The sequence below is a fragment of the Sciurus carolinensis genome, chromosome 2, assembly GCF_902686445.1.
Source record: "Sciurus carolinensis chromosome 2, mSciCar1.2, whole genome shotgun sequence".
Taxonomy (NCBI): Eukaryota; Metazoa; Chordata; class Mammalia; order Rodentia; family Sciuridae; genus Sciurus; species Sciurus carolinensis.
This window is the reverse complement of record NC_062214.1, coordinates 181371697-181391377: the sequence shown is the minus strand read 5'-3', so window position 1 is coordinate 181391377 and position 19681 is coordinate 181371697.

The window sequence follows — 19681 nt, the reverse complement described above, 5'->3', positions numbered from 1 at the left end:
TTAGTCACTATTTTAAAACTAAATTTGAAAATATTTTAAAATGTCTCTATGCACAGGAACTTCTAAATATGAAGTGATTACTTTATATATTTTGCTACATGGGTAAATCATGCTCCTCATTCTTTCAAATCTTGTCTGAGTTGATGGATTTGACCTATAAAACAAACATGAAAATTCAAAATATATTTTAGAAGGAACCATTCAAAATTCATTTTAGGCTATGACTATTTAAATATCACAGAGTGCCAAATCAGTATTTATGTGCTAATGTTTAAGATATTAATGAAATTGAGAACTATCTTTTCTCTTAAAATGTTTTCCTCATTTGAATAATAGTCACCTGGAGACTAAATAATACACTACTAAATGACCAATAAATAGCTGAAGAAATCAATGATGAAATATAAAAATACTTAGAGATAAATGAGACTAGGAAAACAACATATCAACTTCTCTGGGAGACTATGAAGGCAGTTCTAAGAGGAAAATTCATTGCATTGAGCTTATTCATTAAAAGAACAGAAAGTCACCAAATAAATAACCTGACTTTGCATATCAAAGTCCCACAAATCAGCATAAAACACATAGAAGACAAGAAATAATAAAAATCAGAGATAAAATTAATGAAATTGAAACAAAAAATCATTCAAAAAATTGGCAAAACAAAAAGTTAGTTCTTTGAAAAAATAAGCAAAATTGATGAACCCTTAGCCAATTTAACAAAGGAAAAGAGAGAGAAAACTCAAATTACTAAAATTCATATGAAAAAGGAAATATCACAATGCACACCACCAAAATACAGACTATATTCAGAAGCTACTTTGAAAATCTATACTCCAATACAATAGAAAATCTTGAAGACATGACAAATTTCTAGAGATATGTGACCTACCCAAATTGAATCAAGGGACATACAAAATTTAAACAGATCAATTTCAAACAATGAACTAGAAGAACCCTTCAAAAGTCTACCAACACAGAAAAATCCAGGACCAGATGGATTCTCAGCTGAGTTCTACAAGACCCTCAAAGAACTTACACCAATACTCCTCAACTTATTCCATGAAATAGAAAAGGAGGGAACCTTTCCATTCTCATTCTTTGGAGCTACTATCATCACCCTGACACCAAAACAAGACAATGACACATCAAAGAAAGAAAACTGCAGACCAATATCCTTGATGAACATTGATGTAAAAATTCTCTTTAGTATACTGACAAATTGTATACAAAAATATATTGAAAAGATAGTGTACCATGAAAAAGTGGAGTTCATTCGAAGAATGCAAGGTTGGTTCAACATTCAGAAATCAATAATTCATCACATCCATAGACTTAAAGATAAAAATCACATGATTATTTTAATAGACACAGAAAAACATTCAACAAAATTCAGCATCTTTCATGCTTGAAATATTAGAAAAACTAGGGGTAGCAGGAAAATACTACAACATTGTAAAAGCTATATACACTACACCCAAGGCCAACATCATTCTAAATGGAGAAAAACTGAAAGCATTCCATCTAAAAACTGGAACAAGACAGGGATGCTCTCTTTCACTGCTCCTATTCAACATAGTCCTTGAAACCCCAGTCAAAGCAATCAGACAAAAGAAAGAATTTAAAGCATATTAATAGGAAAAAAAGAGCTCAAACTATCCCTATTTGCCTGTGACGTGATTCTACATATAGAAGACCCAAAAAATTACTAGAATGCTTCTAGAACTCATAAATGAATTCAGCAACGTAGCAGGATCTAAAATCAACACCAATAAATTAATTGAATTTCTGTACACCAAGGATATATCAGCTGAAATAGATATCAGGAAAACTATTCCTTTAAAATAGCAATGTAATATTTGGGAATCAACCTAAAAAAAGAAGTAAAAGATCTCTATAATGAAAACTACAGAAAACTAAAGGAAGAAATTGAAGAAGACCTCAGAATTTGGAAGGATCTCATATGTTCCTTTTTAGGCAAAATTAATGTTATCACAATGCCCATATTACCACACTTAATGCAATTCCTGTTAAGATCCCAATGATGTTCTTCACAAAAATAGAAAAAGCAATTATGAAATTTATTTGGAAAAATAAGAGGCCCAGAATAGTCAAAGCAATCCATATTGAGGAAAGTGAAACAGGAGGCATCAAAATCCCAAATCTTAAATTATACTACAGAGCTACAGTAAAAAGAAAACAGCATGGTACTGGCACCAAAACAGACATGAAGATCAATGGAACAGAATAGAAGACACAGAGACACACCCACATAAATACAGCTGTTTCATACTAGACAAAGGTGCCATAAACATACGTGAAAAGGTAGCCTCTTCAAAAAATCATGCTGGTAAAACTGGAAATTCATATGTAATAGAATGAAATTGAACCCCTATCTCTGATCCTGCACAAAAGTCAACTCTAGGTGGATCAAGGACTTAGGCATTAGACCAGAAACCCTGCACTTACTAGAAGAAAAATAGACACAACTCTCTATCATATCAGCTTAGGAACGGACTTCCTCAATAAGACACCTGAAATGCAAGAAGTAAAATCAAGAATCAATAAATGGGATGGTATCAAACTGAAAAGCTTTTTCACAGCAAAGGAAACAATCAAGAACATCAACAGAGATCCTACAGTACGGGGGAAAATCTTTACCACCAGTACCTTAGAAGACATTAATTTCCAGGATATACAAAGTACTCAAAAAAACTTAACACCAGAAAAATAAATAACACCCAATCAATAAATGGGCAAAGGAATTAAACAAAAACTTCACAGAAGAAAGAAATACCAATAGTTTAAAAAATAATGAAAAAATGTTCAACATGTCTAGTAATAGAGAAATGCAAATTAAAACTACAATGAGATTCTCACTCCAACCAGAATGGCAGTTATAAGGAAAACAAGTAACAATAAATGTTGGTTAGGATGTGGGGAGAAAGGTACTCTCATACATTGATGGTGGGATTGCAAATTGGTGCATCCACTATGGAAAGCAATGTGGAGATTCCTTAGAAAACTTGGAATGGAACCACGATTTATCCCACTCCTCAGTTTGAAAGCAAAGGACTTAAAATCACTGTACTACAGTGATGCAGCCACATGAATGTTTACAGAAGCTCAACTCACAATAGCCAAGTTATGGAAAAACAACCTAGGTTTCCTTCAATGGATGAATGCATAAAGAAAATGTGGCATATATTCACAATGGAATATTACTCAGCCATAAAGAAGAATGAAATATTGGCATTTGCTGGTAAATGGATGGAACCAGAGAATATCATGCTGAGTGAAATAAGCCAATCCTAAAGACAAAGGCTGAATTTGTTTTTGATTTGTGGATCTAACCTAAAACATAGGAGGTCAGGGAGGACAATAATAGAAATCCATTCCATTAGACAAAGGGAAATGAAAGGAGAAAGAGGGGAGATGAATAGGAAAGACTCTAGAATGAATTGGACATAACTTTCCCAGCCTTGTATTTGAATACATAGTGTAACTCTACATCATTTCCAACCACAAGAATGGGATCTTTAATAGAATAATTTATACTCCATGTATGTATAATTTGCCAAAATACATTCTACTGTCATGTAGAACTAAAAAGAACAAATAGAAAATCTAAAAAAAGTTTTCAATCATTTGACTAATAATCATTAAATAATAAAATAATATTTTATAGGTACAAGTTGAAAATTCTATTCTTTACAAGGAAACAAGTTCAAAAAATATGTAACTTTGAAGATTTATTCAGTACAGAGAAGCTTCCAAGAAAAGAAAGGGAAACAAATGGTTTATGGGCTCTTTCTGAATTAGTATCTATTACTTCCAAGATTCACTCAAATGTTTTAAAAAGACATATTAACCAAAGTGAATACTCAGGTGTAAGTGAAAATCATCTCCTTTAGGCTATCTAATATCTGATTGCAAAAGTAATATGGTTCATAAAAACTTTTATCTGCAAATGAATGACTAGTGCTAGAAATGGCATGTGCAGTTTTTTCTCTGTGCCAATCATCCAAATCTTATACAACCTATATTCATAATCTAACATATTTGAATCACTAGATAGCATTTGGTTCTTTTATTTTCACATAGTTTCTGTAATTGAACATTTTCTGTGTCCCCTATATATCATATAAACCACTGACTGTAATAATGGGGAATTCAAAAGTGTGTAATTGAAATCTATAGATGACATAGGTTAGTTCATCAGTAGCAAAATTGATCAATTGTAATTTTGTCTCTTGGCTCATATTTCACATATAGGTATGGATGAAGAGCCAAAAAAATGATACTTGTTTGAAAGACAGAGTGTAGACAACAAAGAGAAGGAAACATTTGAGATCATTCTAAAATGGAATCACTAGTTTCTAAATAATTTAGTGTTGACCATATGGAAACCATCCTTTGCATTTTGTTCTTATCTCCATATTAATTGTAGCCACTGAACTAATTATTACTCAGAACTTTAGAGTTAAAAGAGATTTCACTAAACTTTAAGTTCAAGCTTCTCCTTTTGCTTTGATCTGAATTTTGCATCTCCCCCCATATCATAGTTTATTATCCTAATCACCAAGGTGATGGTAGTAGGAGGTAGAACTTTAGGGAGGGAATCAGGTTGAGTATGTGGAACCCTTCTGAGTGGAATAAATGGTCTTATGAATGAGACCTAAGGGAGTTCATTTGCTCCTTCCACTATCTTGGGACACAGTGAAAAGTGACCTCTATAGAAAAGGAAGTAGACCCTCAACAGACAAATTCTGCTAGTGCTTGTGTCTTGGCCTTCTGAAGATCCAGATTTATGAGAAATAACTATGTATTAGAAACAGCAGCACATGCCTTTAATTCCACCAACTCCTGATGTTGAGGAAGGAAGATTGCAAGTTCAAGGCAGCAATCTCACAAGTCCCTAAGCAACTTAGTGAGATCCTGTCTCAAAATAAAAAAATAAAAAGTGCTCGGAATAGAGCTGAGTGGTAAAGCAACCCTGGGTTCAATCCACGGTACCAAAAAAAAAAAAAAAAAAAAAAAAAAAAAAAAAATCTGTTGTTTATAAACCATTCAGTTTATGATGCTTTTCACTTTTCCCTGAACAGATTAAGAAACCTTAAAAATCAAATCAACAAAACTAATAGAAGCACTACATATCCCATGCATGTACTTTTGTTTGTTTCCTTCTCTCAAGTTTTCTCATGCATGCTGGTATTTTAAAAATCATTTTTCTACTGATAGTATTCAGTCCATGCAAGTGAGAAGGTTAATTTTACGAGTTAACTTGGAGGGATGGTAATTTTGGATAAGATTAACATTAAAATTTGTGAAATTTGGGAGAAATAATATACCCTCCATAATATAGATGGGTCTCATCCAGTTAGGTAAAGACCAGCCTTGGTTTGCAAGAGGAAATTCTCTAGCTTTCTAGTCTTTAAGCTGGAGCTGAAACATTGCTGTTCTTGCTCTGTAGCCTGCCACCCACAATGCAGATTGGACTTTCCAATATCCATAACCACATGAGCCAATTCTTTATAATAATTTTCATATACATATGTACATATATTCGTAATATGTTCTCTCTCTCTCTCTGTGTGTGTGTGTGTGTGTATGTCATAGATAGATCTCTGTCTCTAGAGAACCCTGAGTAATATAGTGTATGTACGGAACAGTACTTTATAATATTAGTCATTTGCTTAGACAAAGCTGAAATTGTCTTTTAACTTAAACGTTGTTAACTTTCTGAAGAAGTTCATGTTTTTAAAATTCAGAAAAAAATAAAAATCCTTATTTTCAGGATCTGCCCTTCAACATCACATCTCCTTGACCCAAGTCTGTGTAAGTGAATGACTTGGTCGAGACAATATGTAGAGTTATGAACCAGAGTTCTGAAAAGGTTTCTTAAATGAAGTTTTGGACAAGCATGCAAATTTTGAGTTTTGGAAGTTCCTTAGCATTTGACAATATGAACTGATTTCAGGGGTTTTGCTTCAGCGACTCAGTATCTCACAGTAGAACAGATACTGAGATTCATTTTTACAAGTTTAACTTTGGTTCCTCTTTCTTGGTAGAAACAGGATCAACATATTGTTCCTCTATCATATTTTTTATTAAGTGATGCACTACAAGATTTTTTACATTATTTTCTAGAGAAGAGGGCCTGTGTATTTATAGTTAAAAAAGGAAGCATGATTTATTACAGTTTATATTTGACTAAATGGTTTTATATGGCTTTCTTTCTGTTTCCATAATATGCTGGAGGGAAAATTCTTTAAAGTCAAAAATGAAATAACATGCAGTGGGTGTTGCTATTTGTCCTGGGATAACTGACTGTCATAAGCAAACAGTAGATACCCATTTTGCACACTGTCCCCAAAGACCAAAGAACTGAATCAGCATTGGGTTCAAGGGCAACAGTCTTCATGGGACTAATAAAGACTCCTGCTTTCTGGCAAAGTATATAATCCATAACCATAAATTTTAGCTTTCATTTTAAAAGATAAAAGGGCAGCAAAACATTTTGGACTGATTTATTTCTCTCCATTGCCTTAAAAATTTCTTGTCTTTATTAAAGTAAAAACTTAGGTTCTATCACAGGAAAGAGAGGCACGTTGGCACGTTTTAAACCTCAATACCATTAAAATGTGCATCTGTGTAATTCAACCAGCCAGAAGGGCCAAGTGGAATCTGTTCAATCCCCAAATTCACAGAACCTGTTTGTTGATCAGGACAAGTGCCAAAGAAGTGTTCAATATGCAACTTTATTTTCTTCCCTAATCTACTTTTGGAATTTTCTCTCAATAAGGGGACTCTTTCCATGTGTTTAGATGAAAACTCCAGAGGTTCAAAATCATTCTGTTCCTTCTCCATTAGTTGTTAGTGGACTTTAAATTGTGATTAAAGTTTCAGTTAGAATGTCTCACTTGTCCCATGCAATAATTAAAGTGCCCTATGCCTACTCATATACAAGAGTCATGCATTTAGTTTTTCTACCCATCCCATGAAGGTCTTCCTTAATAAACTTTAGTTTGCAGATATTCTCCATCACTCGCCTTGTTTTTTTTTTAAAGGAGACTTTCAGAGAAGTTTTCTTCAAAGAAATACTGCTCACAAAACTTGTATAATTGAGACATATTTTTTTCCTGTGGTTGAGAGTCTTTAACAAATTTGAAGTTATTTATATATTATTTTATTTAAATATTTGTATTTTGTTCTGGCACTTAACTTTGATGTCTTTAGAGAAGGTATCCCACAATTTCCATTGAAACCTAAATGTCTTCATTCCATTCCATGTTGCAAGATTATCTGAAACTGAGAACCATTATCAAAGTAGAGCATTTCTGGGAAATGAATGTTAAGGAAATATTCACAAAGTAAGTTCTCGGGGTTAGATAAATTCTGAATATGTGCTTGTTGCTCCTAAAGTTTAAGCAGATTGTGATTTTTCAGGGGAGGAGGGACTCTGTGGAAATAGGAGATCAACTTCAGAGTAAGATCAATTTCTATTACAAAGCCAACAGTTGCTACAAGAAGTCCCCACATATGTGAGACACATGGAAAAGTACATTAAACACATCTCATGTCAAACCGAACATCAGAGCATCTATGTAGGCAGAGTTCCATGAAAATAATGAATGTGGGAAATCCCTCACAGAGAACTCAACCCCTGCCACATCAGAGGATTCATATTGGATATAAATGTAATGAATGCACTGAAAATGTTAAAATTCACTCAAAAGCAGCAGCTTTTCTAAAATGATAGAATCCATACTAGAGACAAGCCCATGAATGAGGTAGATGTGGAAAAAGCCCTCATTATTAAACATTTTTCTCATCAAGGGTTAAGGAAACCACCAGAGTAGTTTTTTTCTCATAAAATTATTTTTACTTTTTACAAAACCTATGTCTATTACAATATTCTTGTTAGGCAAGTTATGATCATGAGGGTTATTGATCTGCAAAACATTTTAAACACTAGACTATATTTTGTGAAGATATTAGTGGAACTGGTGTTTTATCCACAAACGTGTTTTAGAGCATGAATGTATCAAGTGCCCTTTCTTATTTTGGGTGTCCTTAACACCGATATGGAAAAATATAAATTAATTCATGCCATTCATTTACAGGTAGTGGTTGAAAGCACTTCAGGCATCGTGTGAACACTCAGTACTTTGACATTCCATCTTAAATAAACTTATTTAAGACTTACTAGCAGAATTTGTTTGGCTTCTCCTTTTTTAAAGGGATGTCTTGAGTTATTTCCAACTATGGGGAATGATAGTGCAATTGCATTTGATGGATCAGCTTAAGTCTGTAAAGAATGACAAGATAACAGGATTTGATTAAGTAGGTATACTCTGTCTCATTTTTATTTCGGTTTCCTAGTTTTTGTCCTGAGTTTACTGAATCAAAATCTCTAGAAAAATACCAAAATCCATATTCTACAAAGCAGTCAGGTGAGGCTGAGGCACGTGGTTGATGAAATTCTTAGGCTTTACACTCTGTTTTTTTTGAAGGTTAGCAAACTAAATTAGGGTTAAGAGTGTCCCTGGGCATCGAAGGAAACCACTGAAATCCTTTATAGTATGTTGCAGCAGTGATTCAGAGTTTCCCCAATTTTTAAGACAGACAGGAGGGACTGAGTGTGAAAGGAGGTCATCAGTACAGTGAATATTTATAGTCCACATCCTGGAGTTTTCAATCCAAGACTCTGCTGTCAGCATGGTGGGTTATGGAGCTTTTGCCTTTCCACTTGTTAAATTTTCAGATTAGTTAGTGTAATAGTTCTGAGGGTGAAATGCATGTTTATTGACTTTTTTTAAAGTCATATTTATATTTAAATTTTTTTTTAATTTTTACTGACTGCATTTTGATTCATTGTACACAAACAGGCTACGTCTTTTCATTTATTTGATTGTACATGAGGTAGATTCATACCATTTGTGAAATCATACATGTACATAGGGTCACGATGTCTGTCTCATTCCACCATTCCCTCTCATTTCCCTCTACATAATCTAAATTTCCTCCATTCTTATCATACTTATATTTTGTGTATGATAATGATGTGCCCATTGCATGTTGAAAACTACAGTCTCACATTCTAATTCCCAACTCCCATCTACCTCTTGTTGATCAAATAGTAGACTGGACCCTGTCTTCATGCTGTAGTCCATAGCTTCCCCCCTGAGGAATGGCTCCCCCTTTTCCCTCTGCCTCTCATCAGGGTGTCAGAGAGAAGTTCCCTGAGTGACTGCAGGCAGTGTTTTTTTGTTTTTTTTGTTTTTTGTTTTTCTCCCTCTGCAATGTGGTGCCCGTATTTCTCCATGTGATTTTTCCTTTATATTATATGGCTCTCTCTCTCACATTTCTATTTTGTAAAACTTTTACGTTTATAATCATTTTGGCTTCTACAGGGCAGAACAGACCACCTCTTAGTTGTCCTGGATTTCTCATAGTAGATACTATGCACTTGGTATATTTATTTATTCAATTCAGATACATATTCCAGGTTTTAGTTGCTTTCATAACTGTACTTTCACTGATATTCAAATAGTGTTTGATTTGAACTTTCTCAGACTCCTGAATCACAAAAGTAAGAATTTATTAAAATACACCATTAATTAAAGATGAAGAGTATTAAGTAATCAAAATATTCTCTTCAATATGCTATATACTCCTTTTCAAATAATCAGGACAGAAGAGATTATCAATAATCATTGACAACATAAGCAGTGACTCTCCAGTCTCTACTGACAGTCTCTAAAACAGGGACAGGTTGATTGGTAGAAGTCAGACACAGCATCAGAAAAACAAACTCCTCCTATTAGGTCACAATTACTGGTATTATTCCTAATCTAGTTTTAGGAGATTATTCTGAGATATTTGAAAAGGCAGGCACTGAAGTATGATGTGATGGGTTATTTAATAGCAGAACTGATCTATTGACACAAGATGTGAATGTTCTGGTTGGTGAGTGGTAAACAAATGGATATTGGCCTGGGAAGCCCTTAATATTTATTTTATCTACTACATAAACAAGATCATGCTTTTCCTTTTCTGGTAGTAATTATGGAGAATCAGATGTTTATGAACAGTCTATAGAGGTCTTTATTTCAAAGACACATATCATCAAAGCCCTGGGAAGAAACACAATTTCCTGCACTTCTTTAAAACTGAAGTAAAGGAATGAAATGAAGACAGAATCCAATACAAGAAATGTACGTTTCACTTACCAAGAAAACAAGCATCTATTTGCACAGTCCTAGCACTTAAGATCTGGCCCAAAGATTTGATTCTCTAATCAAAGGAAACAAGAGAACTCCACTGATGGTTTCCTGAAATATGATACAAATAATTTGTGCCAATGAGTAGACATTGAAGCAAGGGTCTGAGACGAGGCAGTGCCACTGAAGTTAAGCATAGAGGAAATTCAATAAAAATGCATTCTGACAAGAAATTACTTTTTATGGTATTTTAAGTTAGGAATAACATTGGAAGGAATGCAGAACAAATTAAGTATCACATTATGGGTTTCTCCTTCCCCACCCGAAAAAGAGGAGTATAGCTGAATGAACAGATAAAATAAGTACAGACAAGTGTTTAGAAGTGGTAATAGGAGAAAAGTCCCTAATAAAACAACTTCTGGAAAAAAGAAGGACAGGGAATTCAAATCCCTAACCACAAAAAATCCAAATGCAATTTTGGATAATAAATGATATGAGAACCACAATTTCATCCAAATGGAAAATGAAGGGACAAGGTGAAATGCATGGATTGTGTGGACCTGACAGCATCTGGGCCATCGAAGTGGGCAGACTGACCTTCATGCCGGAGCATCCCTGCCAGCTCCTGCTGTGGCCTCGACTTGGGGTAGCTGATAGCACAGCAGAAGTGTCCTGCTCACTTCTTTATAAAATCATTACCAACGTGCTTTCTAAATGTTCTCACTTCTAGCTCTTGTTTTGGAACTGATGAAGGATGATGCAGGCTCCTGACAAGGCAGATAATAGTAGAATCCTTTAAATGTTAGGTAATGAATCAACTTAATAGGAGGCTACTATTTGAAGATCCGAATCTCTCATTAAACTTTGTAAATATCATCTTTGATCAGTAAATGATTTATAAGTCTGAATTTTAATTAAAAAGGAATGAAAAAAAAACTTTTAGTTCTGCTTAGATATGGTATTTAACACAGCTGTGGGCTTGGAAACATAAAATTAAATGATCCACAGCTGATCCAGGCAGGAATTGGCAATTTAATGAAGGGAAAGAGCCATTTTCTATAACTTTCTTCTAAATTTGAGAACAAACAACCAAGTCTGGGTTCCTAGAAAAATCCCTTTATTCTATTTACCTGCTGCTTGCCTCCTAGTCCCTGGGGCTATACAGAAGGAAGCACATTGTAAATCCCCAGCATTACTTCTGAACAAGAGGGGCCACAGAGCTGTCAGGGCAGGTGTTTCAGAAAGGGCACGGTCATAATAAAGGGAGCCAACTTGAAATGAGCTATCAGGTTCAGAAGAGCTCACTCCCTTTACCTCACCTTCACACAGAGGGAGGCTGTTAAACTCTGACAAACAAAATGGTTTATAGGCACCAGGCATTTTAGATTCAGGAAATCCTATTTCTAAGCCTTGGAACACATTCAAAAATGCAGACAAGAAATCCCCACAGTGCCCGCTGGGTAGGTGGATTTCCAAGGAGATGGCAAGTCCATCCTCCCTTCCCTTCTCTGTCAACCTTTCTGTCTGTATGTTCTTTAAGCTATCTAAATCTAGACGTAGACTCTGTAGTGATGTGCAACTTTGAACTCCCCAAAGATGTCTTTCTGTTCTCCTTGCAAAGTAAATATCTCTTGGCTCTGCAAGAATTCCCATTGTTAGGAAACTCCTCACTCTCTCACTGGGGAGTTCAGTCACAAGGATCTGCCAAGTGGATTTGGACAGCCTCCTCAGAAAGGCCAAACTGATGGAAGTTTTGAGCAGTTGTTTGTTTTATCAACCCTGTGAAACTACAGAGTTGACTGAAGTCCAGCTTGGTTCTATTTTACTGAGAGAGATCCAACCATTGGGGAACTTCAACATAAATTTTGCAATGTATAAGCTACAAGAGCTTTCTATGAAGGGCTGTGGAGCAATAAGTCATGGTGGGTCATGGAATACAGAGGTGATGGGGGTGAGAAAGGGTATCACCTATTAGACTAGTGACATTTATTTGGAAACATCTAAAGGAATTTGAGCTAGCAAAGACCAGGAGGATATGGCAGGTGTTCTGCAGCTCAGGAGAGCAATTTGGGTGAGGATTTATATTTTAGGGCCATTGATAACACAGATGGAAATAGACAGCTTGTGCTTGGGTGACGTCATCCATAAAAATCCTAGAGAATAAGAAAAAGGTTAAGAGGCCTAAATCACCCTGGAATTTAAGTGGTAGGCAAAGGAAGAGAATCACAGGGGAAAAATTAGAAAGTAGAAGATTACAAGAATTTTAAAAACCGCAACTAGATACAGGGTTTAAAGTCATAGAATTTCAATGTATAACATATATTGCAATTTTGGATTTGACAATATCACTTATTTTGAGAGCACTTTTGATGGAATGATACAGGTGGAGAAATCAGCTTCTGGGGATTTGAGAACTAAATAGCAATGCATTTTCAAACTTCTCTAAGAAAGTAGCCCAGAAATGTGAACACTGGTCTAAAGGATAAAACATCTAATGATTGACATGATATGGACGACTATAAGGTTTTTCTCCAGGAGGTTAGAATTGGGAGAAAGGCATCAAGTCTTGGCATAGAAAGGAGTTGGTATTTTTCTGTACTTTGCGGGTGAAAAGGGTATATTTTGCCTTTAGTTCCCCATGTAGACAAGATTGAGGGGCCTCTCTAATCTCTAAATCTCTAAACAAACACAGTTCATTGTCTTGCTTCTCTTTAGAAAATGTACTAGACAATAAACAAAGGGGAGAGGTACAGATACTTTAATCAGGTGCTTTACTTTTAGTGTATTCAAGTTTATAGTCAGAGCATAAATCCTTTCCATCTTCTCTATATTCTTCTGACTAGATTCTGCTTTGTATTATCACACAGGCTTTTTATGCCCTCTGAATTTACATTTTACAGATGCTTGGATTTATGGTAGCTCTTCCTTTTGACAGGTCACTATAAGATGTGATATGTCAGCTATTGATTTTATGGGAACATATGTTTATCTGGTTAATTTTCTTCAAAAGATAATGCATACTCTCAGCGTGAGGTCAAGGTCACTCAAATTTTCTGCACCTTTGAAGATGGAGCCATTTCTATCTTCAGAGATTAAAGACAAAGAGATGTAAAGATGCACACATGCACACACACATACACACACTCAAAAGTTGCTGCTTATGAGACAAGCCACAATGGATAGCTCTAAAAGTGTGAGCTATCACTGCACGAGAAAAGATAGACGAAGTTAGTTGGGAGAAGTAAGGAAAAAAAAATAAAACTTAGAACCCAGAAGAGAAAATTATATAAACATCTAAAATTCTCATGAAACTGCACTTGGAACTCCAGATTATCATATTGCTTTGCATGAATATTAACTGAATTTATGTGTTGCATGCCAAAAACAAACTAGACTTTCCAGGTAAAAAGATTAGGTTTTCATTTTCTGTAGGGCAGTGGTTAAGAACATTTACTCTGAGCCACGTAACTACCTGCATTCACACTTTTGCTCTAAAACAACTTCAGTTTCAGAAACTCCCTGAGCTTCAATTTCTTCAGGGATCACATAAGATCAATATTTTATGATTGGAAAAAAGATCACATGCAAAGAGGCTACCATTTAGAGGGTATACAACAACTGGTTATTGTTATTACTTATCTCAAACAGATTATTTTTTCTATTATTCTCTTAAGAACAAAGCTATGTTCTCGCAAGAACAAAGCACTTCTTAAAGCCATGTGATGTGCGGGACCATACAGTAAATACTACAGACATAAAGATAAAGCACATCCTTTCTTCCAAAAAGGATTAGCATTAAAGGAGATAGACACGATGTCCACAAGTATGTACTTGTGCATCGACAGAGGAAAGTTAGAATATGCCTGGCATATCATGGGTGAAAACATACGTAACTCAGTCTGGGAGAGTCAAGAGAGACTGAGGAGTGAGGGTTGGTGACCAGTGAAAACACTGAGCCAGTAGGTGAAGTGAACTGGGAATTAGAGAGGGTAAGCCCACTTAGAAAGTAAGTGAGAAGAGTACATAAGATTGCAAATCAAACTGTGGTGTATATATATATACACAATGGGATATTACTCAACCCTAAAGAATAATAAAATTATGGCATTTGCAGGCAAATGGATGAAATTGGAGAATATCATGGTAAGTGAGATAAGTCAATCCAAAAAATCAAAGGAGGAATGATCTCGCTGATAAGTGGATGATGACACATAATGGTGAGTGGGAGGGAGGCAAGAATGGAGGAAGGAGGGACTTTATAGAGGGAAAAGAGGGTTGGGAGGGGTGGGGAGAAGGAAAAATAACAGAATGAATCAAACACCATTACCCTATGTAAATTTACACAAATGGTACACCTCTACTTCATGTACAACCAGAGAAACAAGTTGTACCCCATTTGTTTACAGTAAAAAGAAAAGAAAAGAAAAAGATTGCAAAACATAAACTGTCAAAATTAGCTACCCTGGTGTGGACTGCAAGCCTGGGAGGACTGCAGATTCCTTTTCACTTGTCAAGCAGGACTTGGTTGTCATGTTAAGGAGTTTGGACTATATTGTGTATACAACAGGTAGCCATTGGTGTTATCAAGCAGGGGTGCAATATGGACAAATTGGTGTTAGATTTTGAAAATCCCTCTGAAAACTTCATGGGGAAAACGAACACCAGGATCTACAGGAGAGGTGGGTTAGAACGTGAGAGCAGCAGTGCAGGCAGAGTGGAGTGTCCCAGGTGGAGAATGATCAGCCTTAGGAAAATCTCTTCTGGAAAACATGCCCATGGAAATAAGCTTTTAGGAAGCAGAATTGGCAAAAGGTGGTGTATCGGTCCACTTAGGCTGCAATAACAAAAATGACGGATACTGACTGTTCATCAACAACCAGTTTATTTCACATTTTTCCATAGATGGGCACCTCTGAGATCTAGTTTCCTGCAGGTTCAGACTGATGAGGCTCCAGTTCCTGGTTCATAGAACGTTCTTTCTGAGCCAAGGTGGCAGAAATGTACTCTTTGGGGCCCCTTTCAGAAAGACTCAAATCCCATCTACTAGTGCAGCACCCCATGATCTAATCAACTCCCACAGAGCACTATCTCCTAATGCTGTCCTCTGGGGAGTTAGGATTTCAACATATAAATTTGGTGATGGAAGGGAAGGGATCCCAATATTCAGACCGTAGAAGCTGGTTATCTCTTAGATGCAGGAGGATGAAGAAGATTGGCAAGTAATTCCCAGGTCTTACACCTGGGTTGCGTTTTTTTATTCTTAGGGCTACTTTTAATTTAATAGGTGTTCAGTAAATGCTGAAGATAAAAAGAGAATGAGCATAAGAGTACTTTTCATCTGTTGGGATGGTGAATCTAGAGTGTTCTGCCAATCTGAGCCTGATTGTGCACTCTACAGGCACATGTGCATAATTAGCACCACCCTTTCTATTATTAATACGTAATACACTGTCACTTGATATAGCTATATGAGAGGAATATCATAAGGGAAAGAACTACCAATGATAACAGTTGTTCATGTAACTAACGTCTTTGAAATTACACAAATAAACATGTATTTTACCATGAAATTATTTTCTCAGTGTATTCAAACTGCTCAGGGTTGTGGGGCTAATTAACTTTGGGCATTACTTGGTATGGAGGCAGCTTAGTTTAATTAAATCCATAGTGCTGTATATTAATTATGGTACAGGCTTAAATAATTTAGGGAATCCTTATCCTTCTTTCAGGGCTCCATTCACTTTTTGGCCCAAGGTAGCAGGACGAGTTTGCTTCAAATTTAATGAATGCTACTAGCAAACCCCCCACCCCCAACCATTCTTCCTGTATGTTATTGACACCAGTTTGAATATGGGAGTTGGGATCCTAACTATGTGACTAGATTAGGTTTAGCTTCATGATCAAGGAGTAACTGAAAGATTATATCCTTTTGCTGTAGAAAATTCTCTATTTAACTTGGTAAGTTTATCTAATTTTAGTAGTCTTAGTTTACAAGTGTAACTTGTTCTGCTATTGTTTAGATAGGTTTGAGTGTCCCCAAGGAACCATGTGTTAACAGCTTGGTCTGCAGGTGGCAGTATTGGGAGGAGGAGGTAGTTTAATAGTGAAGACTAGTTGTGGTCTTTGGGTCATTGAAGGAGTGCACTCCAAAGGGATAAAGTTAATTCTCATGCAGCCTGGGGTGGTTTTCTCTCTGCTTCCTGATTTGAGATGCAATGCTCCCTCCCACATGATCACTGCCATCTACCTGTGTTATGCCACTTGGACTTTCAGTTTACAAAACTGTGAGCTAAATAAACCTATTTACAGTGTATAGTTAGCCTGTGTCAGGTGTTTTGTTATAGGGATGAAAAGTTCAGGAATATAGGCCTCACTGCAAAAATAAATGAATTTGTCCTAGAAATAAAATTTGCCTGTCCTGTCTCAAGCAACTTTAATGTAACAAAGTATGATTATCAAAACTCCTAAATCTAAGTAACCCACAGATAATAATTAATATGAGACTTGTTACTTCCACAAAATACTCTTTTTTGAAATAATCCACATTCACTGTGCCTTGTTGTGAATTAATATAATAATGTATTTCAAAGGAGTAAGGGAGCCATCTGGTATAGAATTCTTCCTCAGGCTAATTTATTAATTGTTGATTATCAATTCAATACCTACTAAAATCTAATCTTTGAGAACAAAGGGAAAGGGATGCAACCTTGTATTTCAAACCATTTCTTCACAGAAAATAAAACTCAAATAATGTTCAAGAAAATATTAAAGGGGGCTGGGGTTATAGCTCAGTTGGTAGAGCGCTTGCCTCGAAAGCATGAGGCCCTAGTGGGTTCAATTCCCAGTCCTGAAAAAAAAATGTTAAAGAAGCAAGAAATTGATGCAAATGCTGTAATTTTTCAGAATGATAAGTTCATTTCAGTTGAGTTATCAAAAAGAGATAAGGAAATGTGGTAAGAAAATTTGATACCTTTTCATGATGAATTTTGGGGGCCTATGAACCTAATGATCAATATTGGGCCATAATTAGTTAATATGCTAAATTAGCTCTCATAATACTTTTAGGCCATCATGTCTTAAAAGAAGAATAATGAAAAATAACTTCAGATCTTGGAATAATTCATCTTGTTTTCTTGATTACAGTATGCTCTTAAATCTCTTCTTGCATGAATAAGTATATAAGAATACTTTGGCAGATGAGTGGACTTTTTAAAAGCAATAGGCTTCTACTCCAGTAATGATGATTACACTATAAAAAGAAAAAAAGGAAAAAAAAAAAAAAAAGGAAAAAGGGAAAATGATTTCTGCCTGGGCTGAGATCCTTGGATAGAAGTCATAATCCAAATGCCAGTTTTTATTATCATTCTATTTGATCAGTAGAATTTCTAAAGGTGAGCAGATGATGGAATGTTTTGATATCCTTCCTTGTGGCAGTCAAACCTTGCTGGATTGCCTGCCCTATTATCACCTTACAATAACAGATGAGGTGAACGTCAGACCTCATACAGGAAGTTTGCTGCCTATGTTATTTTTGGTAGATGTGTTCCTAAAGCACCCTGGGCTGCAGCTGTTTCTCTGCAGGACATAATTCAGCAAGTAAATGGGCAGACTTTCCTGTAGACCAACCAGCTTATAATACTCTATTTAATTACCCTGTAGATAGAAGTCAGTCCTATTCTATACATCTTCAAAATACAATGGTGTGAAGAAAGAGAATTATAATAATACCTAACATAACTGTTAGCCAAAGACAGATACTACCATGTGAAAAATATTTAGTAACTGCATTATGATTATGTTAGTGTGGTAAGACATTATATTGCTAAAAGCAATTACAGCTCGCAATATACAAGAACAAGGGCTTTAAATGAATGGAGTGAGCTGAAGAGCTGAAGTGCATGCATGTGTCTGTGCTTGGAGGAGGCGAGCTGTTTCTCAGGGAGATGTGAGAGCAAAGGTTTAACTCAACATTGAACAAAGTAGCATGCTTTTATATGTATCTTCTTGACTTTTCAATGAAAAAAAACATTATAAAGGAGCAAGAAAAAATAAAAATTGGTTTTAGGGATTGGATTCAGGGATTATCTAAATTTACCATTTTTCATATCCTTGAATAATACCTTCAAATTAACAAATAAAATGTAATGCTCCTGCACTTTCCCATTGAACGTCTATTTTTGGTAGTTTTCCACCTGGGGGCATTGTGGGAAGGTTTTGGGATTTATTATCTCTGGAGGAATGGATATTCTCAACTCAGCAAAGAGCGTATTTAAAGAAGTGAGAGCATGAGGAAGCAGTTAATTTGGGAAAGTCAAGGAGTCAATTATAGTGGAAATATTTTGTGTGGGTATGGTGGGATTGAGAGGAAAAAGAAACTGGGAACATATTGAGGATCCAGATGCTGGAGATCTTTGTGCACTTTAATAAAAAGTCATAACTTTGTCATCCAAAGGGAGCCTTTTAGGAGGAAGTCAGTGTATTTGCAATATGCTATAATTCAAAGATAAATATAAGATAATTAGAACACTTTGATTAGAACTTGATTTCATTCACTCCATTAAACTTCCAGCCCTCTGGACTCAAAGGAATGCATACTTTCAATAACAATAAATTTTAGAGAGTTAATTTAAACTTAATGTACATCCACCTGTTGAACTCTCGAGGAGACTAAGTAGTTTTGAAAACTGATTCTATTCTAGAAAAATTATTCTGTTTCTTTTTTTCCCACACAGCATATATTCATATCTGTCTTTGTGTTTTATCTGAAGAAGAAGAGATGCAAATTTTTTGAGGCTAGGTACTGAAATCCTACCAATGAGCGACTAATTCTAATACGGTCAATAGGTAAAACTGAGACATTGATACTCTTATCTTCATGAACTATGCATTAGGATCCTGCTGTATCAACGGATTGCAACTTCTGAGGTTCATTTTATGTTATACACATGAGGATGGTGAATTGAGATATTTAAACTTGTGGTGACACTGAGCTAAATGCTGGAAATATGACAACTGGACTGAAAATAAGAAGAATAACTGTGAAGAACAGATCTCTGCCCCCACTTTCCACCCCCATTCCTCCATATTTCATCATACACACACCGCAGTACATTTCCACAGGATAGTACTAATTACCTATAAAGTACCTTCTTGAGGTTGTTCTTATTGTTTTCTTACATCCATGTCCTTTGTCTTGGCACCAGGGTTTGGGACACATGGAAGGCAAACACATTTTATTCTGGGGCCTAATTTTTTGCAAGATTCATTAAAAACTCATCTGGAATCCAGTGGAGAAAATGTTAATAGTAATGCATTTTTGTAATTGTTTGTAGGTATCTATCACACCAGCTACCAGTCGGATACTTGGAGGACCCCTGTTTGACTAATTCAGATTCATTTCAGTGGACAACTCAAATATCAAATGTTTTTGAATGTTTTTGACCCACTCAAGAAAA